The 11,675-nt window shown below is 40.0% G+C and overlaps 1 pseudogene; it reads right to left on the minus strand.

The window, feature by feature from the left end:
* Positions 1–818: 818 nt before the first annotated feature.
* LOC125314865 lies at positions 819–1,499 on the minus strand (annotated as a pseudogene).
* Positions 1,500–11,675: the final 10,176 nt, after the last annotated feature.

Below are 11,675 nucleotides of genomic sequence, written 5' to 3' on the forward strand. Positions count from 1 at the left end.
GCATGCCATTATGTGGCATCCGTTAGTTAGGTTAATTAATTGGCATGTCACTGGATTGCGTGTTAGGATTATTTAATTAAAACCGCATGTCATTAAGTTTAGGTTTCATATTCAAATAGTTGCGTGTTATGTTAGTGTGGTTAATTGGATTACAATAGCTTGCATCTTTTCCCGTTAATTCCTTGTTTTGATGTGTTATTTATCTTGGTTGATTGGGCATTAATTTCATTGGTTGCGTACTTGCATGATCACCCCTTGCATGTTATTACTCAGGTTAAAATTAATTCAAGTTGCCTGCGTGATTATTTTCAAAAAATAAAAATAGTAAGAATACTGAAGGGTCGTTAGATTAATCTGGCGTAACCGAGTCTCCGCTCGTTATTTTAATTAGGTGTCTAATCAATCAACCGTAAACAGATGAGTGGCGACTCCAAATCAAAATTTTTTGCATGACTAGATATCGAACCTAAGTTGTGAGTTGGTATAAGCTTGGGAGAGCTCGAGTTAGGTTATAATACTTAGTAATCCATTAGATTTTGAAATATAGGTCGCAACATAGGTTATAGTGTCTAGTTATATTTACTTTAGTGACTAGCTAGGTAAGACTATATATATTCATTCCCCTTTCTCACAAACCGTATAGTCCCTGGTGAAACTGTTTGCTCACCTCAGGTTCGAAGTTGGGTATTTTTATTTTTTTCATGATACCTTACGACGGATACTTTAATAGGAACTTAATCTTCATTATTTCCTGTTTATCAAACTTTGGTTATCTCTTTTTAATCACTGTAAACAAGAACCAGGACGTAAAGGACTACTCAAAAATCTCTTCGCTCAAGCTTGACGTTCAGCCGCCTCAGCCACAGAGAGTGGAGCGCCATGTCAATCACGTCGAACCGTTTTGCGGACTATGCAGCTCGAAGTGCCGCTGGACCTTCACCACCCGCTTCTGCAACTTCACGTACTTCTCACATGGACCGCCTTCAGTATCAGTCTTGATGTCCTTCATTTTGTCCACTGGTATCCAAATAGAGAACTTGCTCCAATCAAGCACGTCGCTGAGGGGTAACCAGTAACGGCCCTTGATGATCACGGGGACGCAACTCCGGGTAGATTGCCTCCACGATCCTCAGGCTCGCGAGCTCGAACCTAATCAGGCACAGGCGGTGTACCTTCTTCTCCCCATCAGCTGAGTGTAGTTCTCACCCTCGGGGAGATACTCATGCACTTGGACGTAGCGTCCTTGTCCTTCCAATGCTCGAGCAAGAGCTCTCGGATGGGACCATGGGCTCGACCGGCAAAACAGGCGAGGATTGTGCGGTTATGAGGGTCAAGACCTAAGTGAGGCGGGCCGAGCTCACCGTAGCTAAGTAGACCTCAGCCATGGAGACATGTCTCTTGGGTCGGAATCCTTCGAAGGTACTGGCGCTGCAGAGGACTGACGAAGTTCTTGAAGAGCTCAGATCCGCTGATGAAACATCCGGACCCCATATGAACATGAAAAATAGACCAAACAATTAGCCAGGAGAAAAAAGGAGTAAATTGATAATTGGAGAAAATTGTGAGAGAAAAAAGGACTTTAAGTTTTTTTTTTTCCTGGTTTGTATGCAACCTAGATTTCAATGCTTAATTTTAAGTGCTTAATATTTCACTTTCATTAGGGAAAAACCTTGGTCGGTCTCCCGACAGAAGTGCCTATTCCAAGGCCAAAATTGAGAATCAAACTAGTCTTGGTCGATTCCAAACTTTTGAAATCGCGAACTAAATCAATTCTTCTTAAAATAGAATCAGAATCAAACGGACTAAGCCAATTCCAATTCTACCCGCACCTTTTGCTTACGGCTAGTGTGCAAGGCACTTCTACAATCGCCATATTGCTACACTATGATTTCATTATATTGAAAAACATACCTCAAGATAAAATTACAATACAATCTTGTAATCTCCTTAAAATGGAATTATGTTTGATATTATTACATAACGAATAGATTATCACTCATTATAACTTTCAATAATTTGGTGGATGATTTTATTGCTGTTCTGCTGCCAATATTTTGGTCCTTTGTTTTTTTGGGTCGAAACCAACATTTGGGTTGGCCCTTCCTAAAAAGTTAGTAATCCACGTTCAGCTCCCAGCTCTCTCGCTGTGGGTTCGAATTTTGTGTTCGATTCTAGTCTTATGGTTTTTGCTTTGTTAGGGTTCGTACTTCTGTCACTCTTTCAGTTGTTTTTTTTTTTTTTTAAATGATTTCGGTAGGTTCTAATATAAATTTCTAGAGCATGTTGGGAGGTTTGAGCTCGTTGGAGTTAGGTAATGAGGAGGGATAGCCATTGATCACAAGTTTAAACGAGTTCGCGGTTTACTTCGAGCGCCATTTTTTCTCTGGTGTACATCAAGTTGGGGCACCCATTTAGATGAATTGTCAGGTGTTCTCAATGCCATGCCAATCAGGACATTACCCCTAGAGAGGCTAGATACATTTCGCGAAACTGATTATCATGTTTTGCGTTGGCAGATCGTCGTATCCGGAGCAGTAACATAGATGAGCAATTAGCATATCTCTCATGCACTGCAATATATTTTAACATGTTCGGTCTACACACCTATGGATTGTGCTAGATTTTTTTTAATATCACCTATACTTTGCATTATGGTTTAATATCCCCCATTAAATATCGAGAAACTAAGTAATGTCGAGGTCCTAAATCGAATCGAACAGTGATAGCACATCAACCAATGGCCTTGTTTTCAACCAACCTTGAAACAACTTTTGAATTTCAAAATAAACAAATTGTTGTAGTTTCAACTGATAATGAAGCTGAAAAGTCTTAAGTGCAAAAATTCGAAAGAAAGTACGACATGATGAAACTTACAATACGAGTGCAATTGAAACTAGATTCACTTCTTTCCATAACATTAACATTACAACAATCATGCATCGTGATACAATAAAGGGTTAAGTAGACACAACCTGCCCCACATTCATTTTCCGTCGATCGGTTTGCCGTCGGCCTCACTGTACCTTTGCATCTCCATTTCCCTCGCTATGGACCTACACTCAGCATCCGCCGCTACATCTGCGACATCATCGTGCTAAATAACATCCACACAACACTCGCAATCATTTTCCATCAACACTTGTCTTGTACAACGACAAAAACGTCGTGCATGACACTACACTCACCACCCGGTCCAAGCAAAGCCGATTAAACACTCCTGTGCACACTGCCTCAATAGGAAGATTCCAAGCTGCACAACAACATGATCGGCCTTCTCCATCAGGATGGGGGCCGATCATGTCGGTGTACAAATATTCCTGCTGAGGCTATGTGCACAGGGATGTGCAATCGCCTTTGCCGTGAACCAAGTGGTGAGCCTTCTTGTGCGTGGTGATCACAAGCGTTGCCTAAATGTTACTTTAAGACGATAGATGGCCGAAAACATGACTAATTGGTGGGATCGACATCAACCCACATACAATACACACAACGTGAGCCAGAAAAGAAGATTGTCCAACAAGCAATATTGAATGTTTTGGCTCTAGACTAAATTGACGGAAGTTCTCAAACTGATTAAATAAACATCTGGACATTAACCTTAAGAAAAGATTGGTCTAATATGTTAACACGGATGTAAGTTCAGACGTAAACGATTCATACAATCGCAATGGGATCAGATCCGGTTCAACATGGAACCATCACAGACGAGTTGCAATCACGGATATAAGCTCGTTAATGATTTTCAAGCTAGCGAGAAGTAGATTCTAAGCCTCTCTTTTCATTCTCCTACATCTAAAACAGAAGATACTCAGTTCCATCAAGGAAAAGGTGGTTACCTGCTGCGATGATCGATCGGCTATGAGCAAAACAAACACAGAGGCGACCTAGAGGGCTTGAATCTGCGGTGAATCCATGGAAGGAATCAGAGAGCGAGGACATATAGAGGCCACACAGAAGAACCAATCCAGATCCATAACAATCGCAATGGCATCGAAGCGTGTTTAGGCTGCCGTTAGGTCCTTGATCATTACCGTTTACTTCTCCTCATAACTCGTACTCAACCTACCAGAGCAGAGCAGAGGTGCAACTACCTTGCAGATTGCAGTAGATGGTCACGAACAACGATCGAGCGAAGAACTCAAGTCCCGGAAGCGTCTTCCCCGATGGTTGGCGTGGGGGAAGAAATCTCGAGGGAGAGATGTTGGGTTTTTTGGACTTGCCTGCCATGGAACTGAAGATATAAAGAGGGAGAGAGGTCTGGAAGAGATGAGAGCGCTTCTCTCGGTTCACTTGGCCAGTGGACTTCTTCTCTCCTCTCTATTTGTAACCACGCGTAAGGCAATCTGTAAATTAGATTAAATATAGATAGAGTCCATTTTAAAAGGATTCTGATTTGATTCTTAGATAGGATTGGATTTCTTGGTAACTTTGCACCTTTAAAATTAGATTGCATGTTCGAATAGATTGCATTCTAGAATATGGGATACTTATCCGATTTAAATTAGGACCTGAATTAATCTATTTCCTAGTTCAAATTAGATAACATGTCATTCTGGGTAATTTAATTCCTCTAAACATTAATTTCGAATTCCCATTCAATAAACTGCACGTGCATGCCTATGTCATGTACGGTCATCATCTTATTCTTATGTCGCTGCCATGTCATATTGCGTGCCATTAGATTTCGGTTCGTTAACTGAATTGCATGTCTTTAGCTAGCTATTTCGCATATCATGTAGTATAAATGGCATGTTGGGGTTATTTAATTTAAATCACATGTCATTATTAAGTTTAGGTGCCATATTCAAATAGTTGCGTGTCATGTTAGTGTGGTTAATAGAATTAGAATAGCTTGCATCTTTTCCTGTCATTGCATCGAGGCGGCAAGTTTAGAACTTACAAGTTCCAAAGAAGAAAGTTGTGGGTCTCAATAGCATCATCGTGACAAATTTTATCTCCTTATAGTTGTCGCCGAATCAATCTTCAAATAGTTCAAAAACGAAAGGCTATAGCTTAACCGACGTAGAATATGATATACGTTTGACATAATTAAATGATTATTAGCCTTGCAATCATGGTATGGATGGGTCAGATGGTCCGATTTGAATCGACAACTTATCTTTTGAATCTGTTGTGGGGCCAGTTCCATTTTGAACCAGCTTTGAATCATTGGACCTTGGAGCCGACTTAAGGCTTCTTTAGTAACATCATTAAGGTTTTGTTGTTTGTTTCGCAGAAAATACATTATTTGTAAACCATTTTCCTTCAATGAAAAATATTTTTTTATTAACAACAATTTATATCTAAGCATTCTCATGAGTGATGTAAATATTTTTTGTTTAAATTTATAAACGATACGAACACAAAATCATATCTTCGATAATTTGCTTGAATTCCCTAAAAGTACAACCTTGTAATTTCTAGTACTTAGTAATCATTTAAAATAATCTTGCCATCACTCTTCATTCCGCCTCCATCAAAAAGTAGCCTTGCGAATGCGGTCAGGGGTGAGAGTTTGTGTTGGCCGGTCGTGTTCATGTCATGCCGCCTTGCAAGTATACTACAAAACATGTCAATTCAAACGCGACAAAATTTATTAATAGTGTCAACCTAGTTGGTATGAACACGACCATAAAATTAACAGATTGACACATGAAAATTCATGTGATGCTATAAACTAACTAACAGAAGAGTCAACATGATTGCATGACCCACTATGACATGAAATTTGTTGAGACGAAATCAACCAACCAACACGAGCCCGACACAAAATATCATCTAATTTTCATTGTACCATGGCTAATTCAGTCTTAAATGTCTTAATTCGGCCAATTTAATCCTAGACCTTTTGACGTGTTGCTAACATAGTCCTTTCGACTAATTCGATATGGAATCGCTGACGTGGATGTTGACTGTCCTACTTCGCACAACCGACATTGATGTGGACGATTTTTGACAATTTTTGGGCAAAAAAGTTATGATTTTTTTAATTTCCTTTTTATTCTTTTCTTTTCATTTTTTTTCTTTTTCTCCTATTTCCCTCCACTAGTCTGAGGCCTAGGCGATGGCCAACGGCCGCGATGCCCACGCCTTATCTAGATGGGCCTGCGAGCTCTCACCGTGGTCGACGAGGGCCACAACGCCTTCACTTGTGGTCGTCGACCTCTGCTAGCCATAGCCAAGGCGGACTAGTAGAAGGAAATAGAAAAAGGAAAGAGTAGGAAAGGAAAAAACATAAATAAATTCAGAAAATTTAAAAAATTATAAAAATTGTCCACATCAGCGCCAGTGATGTCATATAGGATAACTAATGTCCACATCAACCGTTTATGGTCAAATTTGGCTAAAATGATTATATTGGCAAATCATCGAAAAATTTAGGACTATAGCCAAATTGAAAAATTTAGAACTGAATTGGCTAATATGTAATAAGCTTAGGACGTTTTGGAAAATTATCCCGTAAAAATTGTTAATAGTAAATATCAAAGGAAAGAGTGATCCATAGTTAATTGTGTTTAAATTGATCATATATAGATCGTGTTCACACTAACTTGTTAATTTAAACATGTTATACAAATCAATTCCGTGTCTAATAAATTGGACACAAACATAACACGGTCATTAAATTGACCCAAACATAATTAACCGGAAATCAAACCCGCTAGCTCTGTATCATACTTCAGTTATGTTATCGTTTTGTATAAAAAAATCTTGATCATGGGTGTCATAGCAAGAGATAAATTTTATCGTCACTTTTAATACCTTTGAACTCCTTATAATTTTTACTATTTAGTGACCACATCATTCACTTTTTGTGGTGCCTCCATTCAGGTAATGGGTAAATTCAAAGTTGAGTCTTTGATCGCGAATGACAAATCAAACGTTCACAGCTGCTTTATAAAATATTTCGTGCTTTCATTTTTCTTCGAGATTTTGTCTTTCCCTTGTACTTCGTATTATATTTGGTTGTCGAGGCCATTAAATAGCCAATGAAATATTTGTATGCGTCTTTGTAATTCACAGAAAAAGGGAAACATATATGGGAAAATGACATAAATAGTCTTTGAACTTTGGCTCAATATGTAATGTAATTCCCAAACTTTTAATTTGTTCAAAGTGATCCATAAATTTTAACCAAATGTGCGGTATTATCTCTGAACTTTAAATTTGTTCGATAATGACAACATTCAATATTTTCATGTAATTTAGGGACTACATGAAACGTAAACTAAAAGTTCAAAGACCACATTGCACAAATTAAAAATTCATGAACCACACTGTAGATTGGAAAAAAGTTGAGGTACTATTCGTTTCACTATCTGAAATTATATCAACAGTCTTAAGTGTTTATTCCAACATGCAATCCAATCTTAAACATTTGAAAAATTTTATTCAAATCGTAAATGTTTTAAAATCGAGAAAATCAAGTCATTCACAAAAACTTCGGGACGTAAAATATTCCACGTGGTGGTTTTTTTTTTTTTAAGCATGTGTGGTGGTGACGTGGAGTCACCTCAGAAGAAGACAAATTTTGAAAGAAAAAAGGAAACAAAAAAGCCTAATTTTAAGGAACATTTCTTTTATGAGAAAAATTTTGCAAAAAAAAAAAATTGACTAACTGTTTTTAATTTTCTGCTGCATTCCTCATCAAACAAATTCACGTTATATCAAGTCCATTTCACTAAAGTTTCATCACTTTTGTCATGCAAAACAATTTTTTTGGTCGGGATGCAACTTAGAATTCAATGCTTAATTTTAATTGCTTAATATTTCACTATTATCGGGAAAAAACCTCGGTCAATCTTCTCATAGAAATGCCTATACCAAGGCCAAAATCGAGAATCAAACTAGTCTTGGTTGGATCCAAACTTTTGAAATTGCAAACTAAATCAATTCTCCTTGAAACCGGTTCGGAATCGAACCACCTAAGCCCATTCCAATTCTACCCACGCCTTTTGCTCACACCTAGTGTGTTAGGCACTTCTACAAACGCGGTATTGTTTCACTATGCTTGGATTATATTGAAGAACACACCTCAAGATAAAAATCGTGAAATAATCTTGTTCTCTCTTTATGAAACAAAATATGAAATGGTATTTTTCAGAGTAGTAAGACGCACATGTTTCATGGCTTATGTTTGATATTCATACATTACGACCAGATCATCATTCATTATAACTTTCAGAATTTTCTAGCTGGGGCCTTATGCCCGGAGATTTTATTGCTGGTTGGCTGCCAATATTTTGGTCGGTTCTAAGATAGATTTCTAGATAACGTGGGGAGGACTGAGCTCGTGGTGGTTAGGTAATGCGGAGGGATAGTCACTGATCACGAGTCTAGACGAGCTCCCGGTTGATTTCGAGCGCGATTTTGGTTCGCTCTTCGTCGATTCTCTGGCATACATCAAGTTGGGGCACTCATTTACGTAAGTTCTCGGGTGTTCTTCGCGCCGCGCCAACAGGACATTACACCTGGATAGGCTAGATGCTTTTGGCGAAATTGGCGGATCATCGTATTTGCGGATAAGATCATATGTTGTGGAACATCAACTAGAGCAGTAACATAGATGAGCAATTAGCATATCTTTCGCGCATTGCGATATATTTTAACGTGTTTGGTCTATACACTTGTGGATTGTGCTAGATTTGTCTTAATACCACCTATACTTTACTTTTTCTTATTAAATTTGTGACCACTATGCCTTAATATGTCCCCAATACATATCTACAAACCAAGTAATGTCGAGGTCCTAAACTCATTTGTGATAGCACATCTACCAATGCCCTTTTTTTTCAAATCGATTGTTTTTAGCCTCTAGCTTGAATTTCAGAGCAAACAAGTTGTTGCAGTTTCAAAAGATAATAAAGCTCGAAAGTCTAAGAACTGCAAAAATTCGAAAGAAAGTTCGACATGATGCAACTGACGATACGTATGCAATTGAAACCAGCTCAACTCCTTTCCATGGCAATACAACAATCATACATGATTATGATAGGATCAAGGGTTGAGCAGATATCCTCTTCCTTACAATCATTTTTTCTAAGGGCCCCTTGTCTCTGACTCGTCGGGTTGCCATCGTACCTGCGCCTCCGACATCATCGTGATAAATAACATCCACACAACACACGCAATCACCGCGAACAAGAAGGCGGGCCCCGCCAAGTGTGATCGCCTTGTACAACAACAAAGTGGTGAGTTTTGTGGCTGTGCAAGGCGATCACGTTTGGTAGGGCCATCTTCCTATTCGTGGTGATCGCGAGCATTGCGTGGATATTGTTTTAACACAATAGATGGCCGAAAACACGACTAATTGGGTGCCAAGACCAATCCATGACACACGGCTTCACGGTATTATCCATAATCGAAATTCATGAATTCTGTTCATCCAAGAAACACCAGACAATGTGAATCCACAAAACTGCAGAGAGACTCACAAGCAATTTTTCTCTCCACATAACTCGGACTCAACCTACCAGAACAGGGCAGAGATGCAATTACCTTGGACGTTGCAGTAGACAGTCACGAACAACGATCGAACGAAGAACTCGCGTCCCGGAAGCATCTTCGCTGATGGTTGGCGCTGGGAGTAGAAATCTCGAGTGAGAGATCTTGAACTTCCCTGCCGCAGAACGGAAGATATAAAGAGAGAGAGGTCTGGAAGAGATGAGATCGCTGATGGTTTCTGTTCCTTCCTTTTTCCTCTCCTTCGAAAGCTCTCTGTTTTCTTAGTTTGACTTTCATATTTATTTACTTGCAAGATTCAGTTACAACAAGATGAAATCAAGAGAAAGGGCCATAATTTTCGCGATGCCTCCGACCGTTAGTCCCTGAAGAAACTGTGGATTCAGCTCAGGTTCGAAGTCGGGGTACTTCGATATTTTTCCTGATATCTTATGACAGGAAATTGCCAACTTTATGCTCCGTTTGTTTCGCGGAAAATATGACTTTTTCGGAAAATATTTTCCGGGAAGTCATTTTCCAGGAAAATGACTTCCTTTTCCGGTGTTTGGCAAAAACTTGAAAATGTTTCAGAAAATGTTTTCCGCCGTTTGGTAAGGAAAATTTGTCTTATTTTTTTCTTCAAAATAGACTCTAGTGGTCACTTCTTTTAAAGTCTCCTCTCTCTCTCAGCTCTCATTTCTAGAGATAGAGAGAGAAATCCGAAAGAGATAGGCGTTGCGCATAATATAATCCCCCGCACTGAGCAATAGGGATTTTGATTTCGGAGTGCACGCGAAGCACGCCACTAATGCTGCAGAGGAAGTGTGAGGCGACGGTGCTCGGAGCTCTGGCGCCGTCCCCGCTCGCGATGCTATCGGCGTTCATTGGGAAGTAGGTGGTCCCCGTCGATTGTGTCGCGGAGGTCTCGCAGCGTCTCCTAGAGGCCACCCTCGATAGTGACTCGGAATTGGCCGTCAAGTGCCTCGCCGACCTGCTCGTCAACGTCAACTACGTCGTAAAATCCCACTCTCAACACGCTTCAATTTTTTTTTTCCTTAAATTTTTCGTAAAATTTCTCTACACGAACTCCACACAATATGGTGTAACAACAAGAAGACGACGATACCAAAACTGGGAAAAAAAGGATGATAAAGACGTCCTCAACAGAATCGTGAAGCATTCACGTTATGGGACGGTGGGATCTCGAAATGCCAGAGCCTCCCCATGCGCTCCACCTTGTACTTCATGCATGGGAACTCCTCCGCAGACGCCCTCTCCACCTGCCGGTTCACGTCGTGCGGGAACACGTGCGTCACCCCCTCCCCCACTCGCCTCCCCACCGTCACCGCTGCCGTGAATATCGGCCCCATCCTCCCGGGCGCCTCCATGGCGAGTCCGCCGCTGAGGTCCGCGTGGAGCACGAGGAGTTCGGTACGGACGTCACGGCTCTGCTCCTCGCTATAACTTTCCTTGCTCGAGGCCGGCGACGCCGGGCCTCACCTGGCTAGCCACAGGCCGTGGCCGTGGCCGGCGACCCGTCGAGGGAGAAGAAGGAATATTAAAAAAAATAAAAAAAAGACTCAAAAAGGAAAAAAAAAAAATAAAGAAAGTAATTAAAAAATAAATTTTATCCGAAAAATAAAATTGAAAAAATAAATAAAAAAAGAAAAGAAAGCAAAAAAATAATTAAAAAGAAAAAATAGTTGAAAGAGAGGAAGAATGAAAAGTGTGGAAAATGTTTTCCTCTTCTCAAAATGAGGAAATCATTTTCCTTAGTTTTAGAAGGTTTTTTTTGTTGACCGGAAAATATTTTCCGTTGACCGCTAATTTTCCGCCCCCCAAACACCGGAAATTGGGGAAAATGTTTTCTGGAAAAATATTTTCCGTGAAACAAACGGAGCCTTAATACGAACTAAATTTTCATTATTTGCTGTTTGTCAAACTTTCGTTATCTCCTGTTAATTGTTCGTACACAAGAACCAGGACCTAAAGTGTTAAAATCAAGATGCATGATGGTATTGTGAGGACACCGACCGGAGTAAGATACGTTCCAGAATTGAAAAAGAACTTAATTTCCTTGGTTGCCCTAGATTCAGTTGGATGCAGGTATTCTTCACAAGGTGGAGTTCTAAAGGTTGTTCGAGGTGCCTTGGTGATAATGAAAGGAATCAAGCATGGAAGCCTATATGAACTTCAAGGTGAGACATTGACGGGTTTCGCTCCGGAGACGTCGG

The sequence above is a fragment of the Rhodamnia argentea genome, chromosome 4, assembly GCF_020921035.1.
Source record: "Rhodamnia argentea isolate NSW1041297 chromosome 4, ASM2092103v1, whole genome shotgun sequence".
In the NCBI taxonomy this organism is placed as follows: Eukaryota; Viridiplantae; Streptophyta; class Magnoliopsida; order Myrtales; family Myrtaceae; genus Rhodamnia; species Rhodamnia argentea.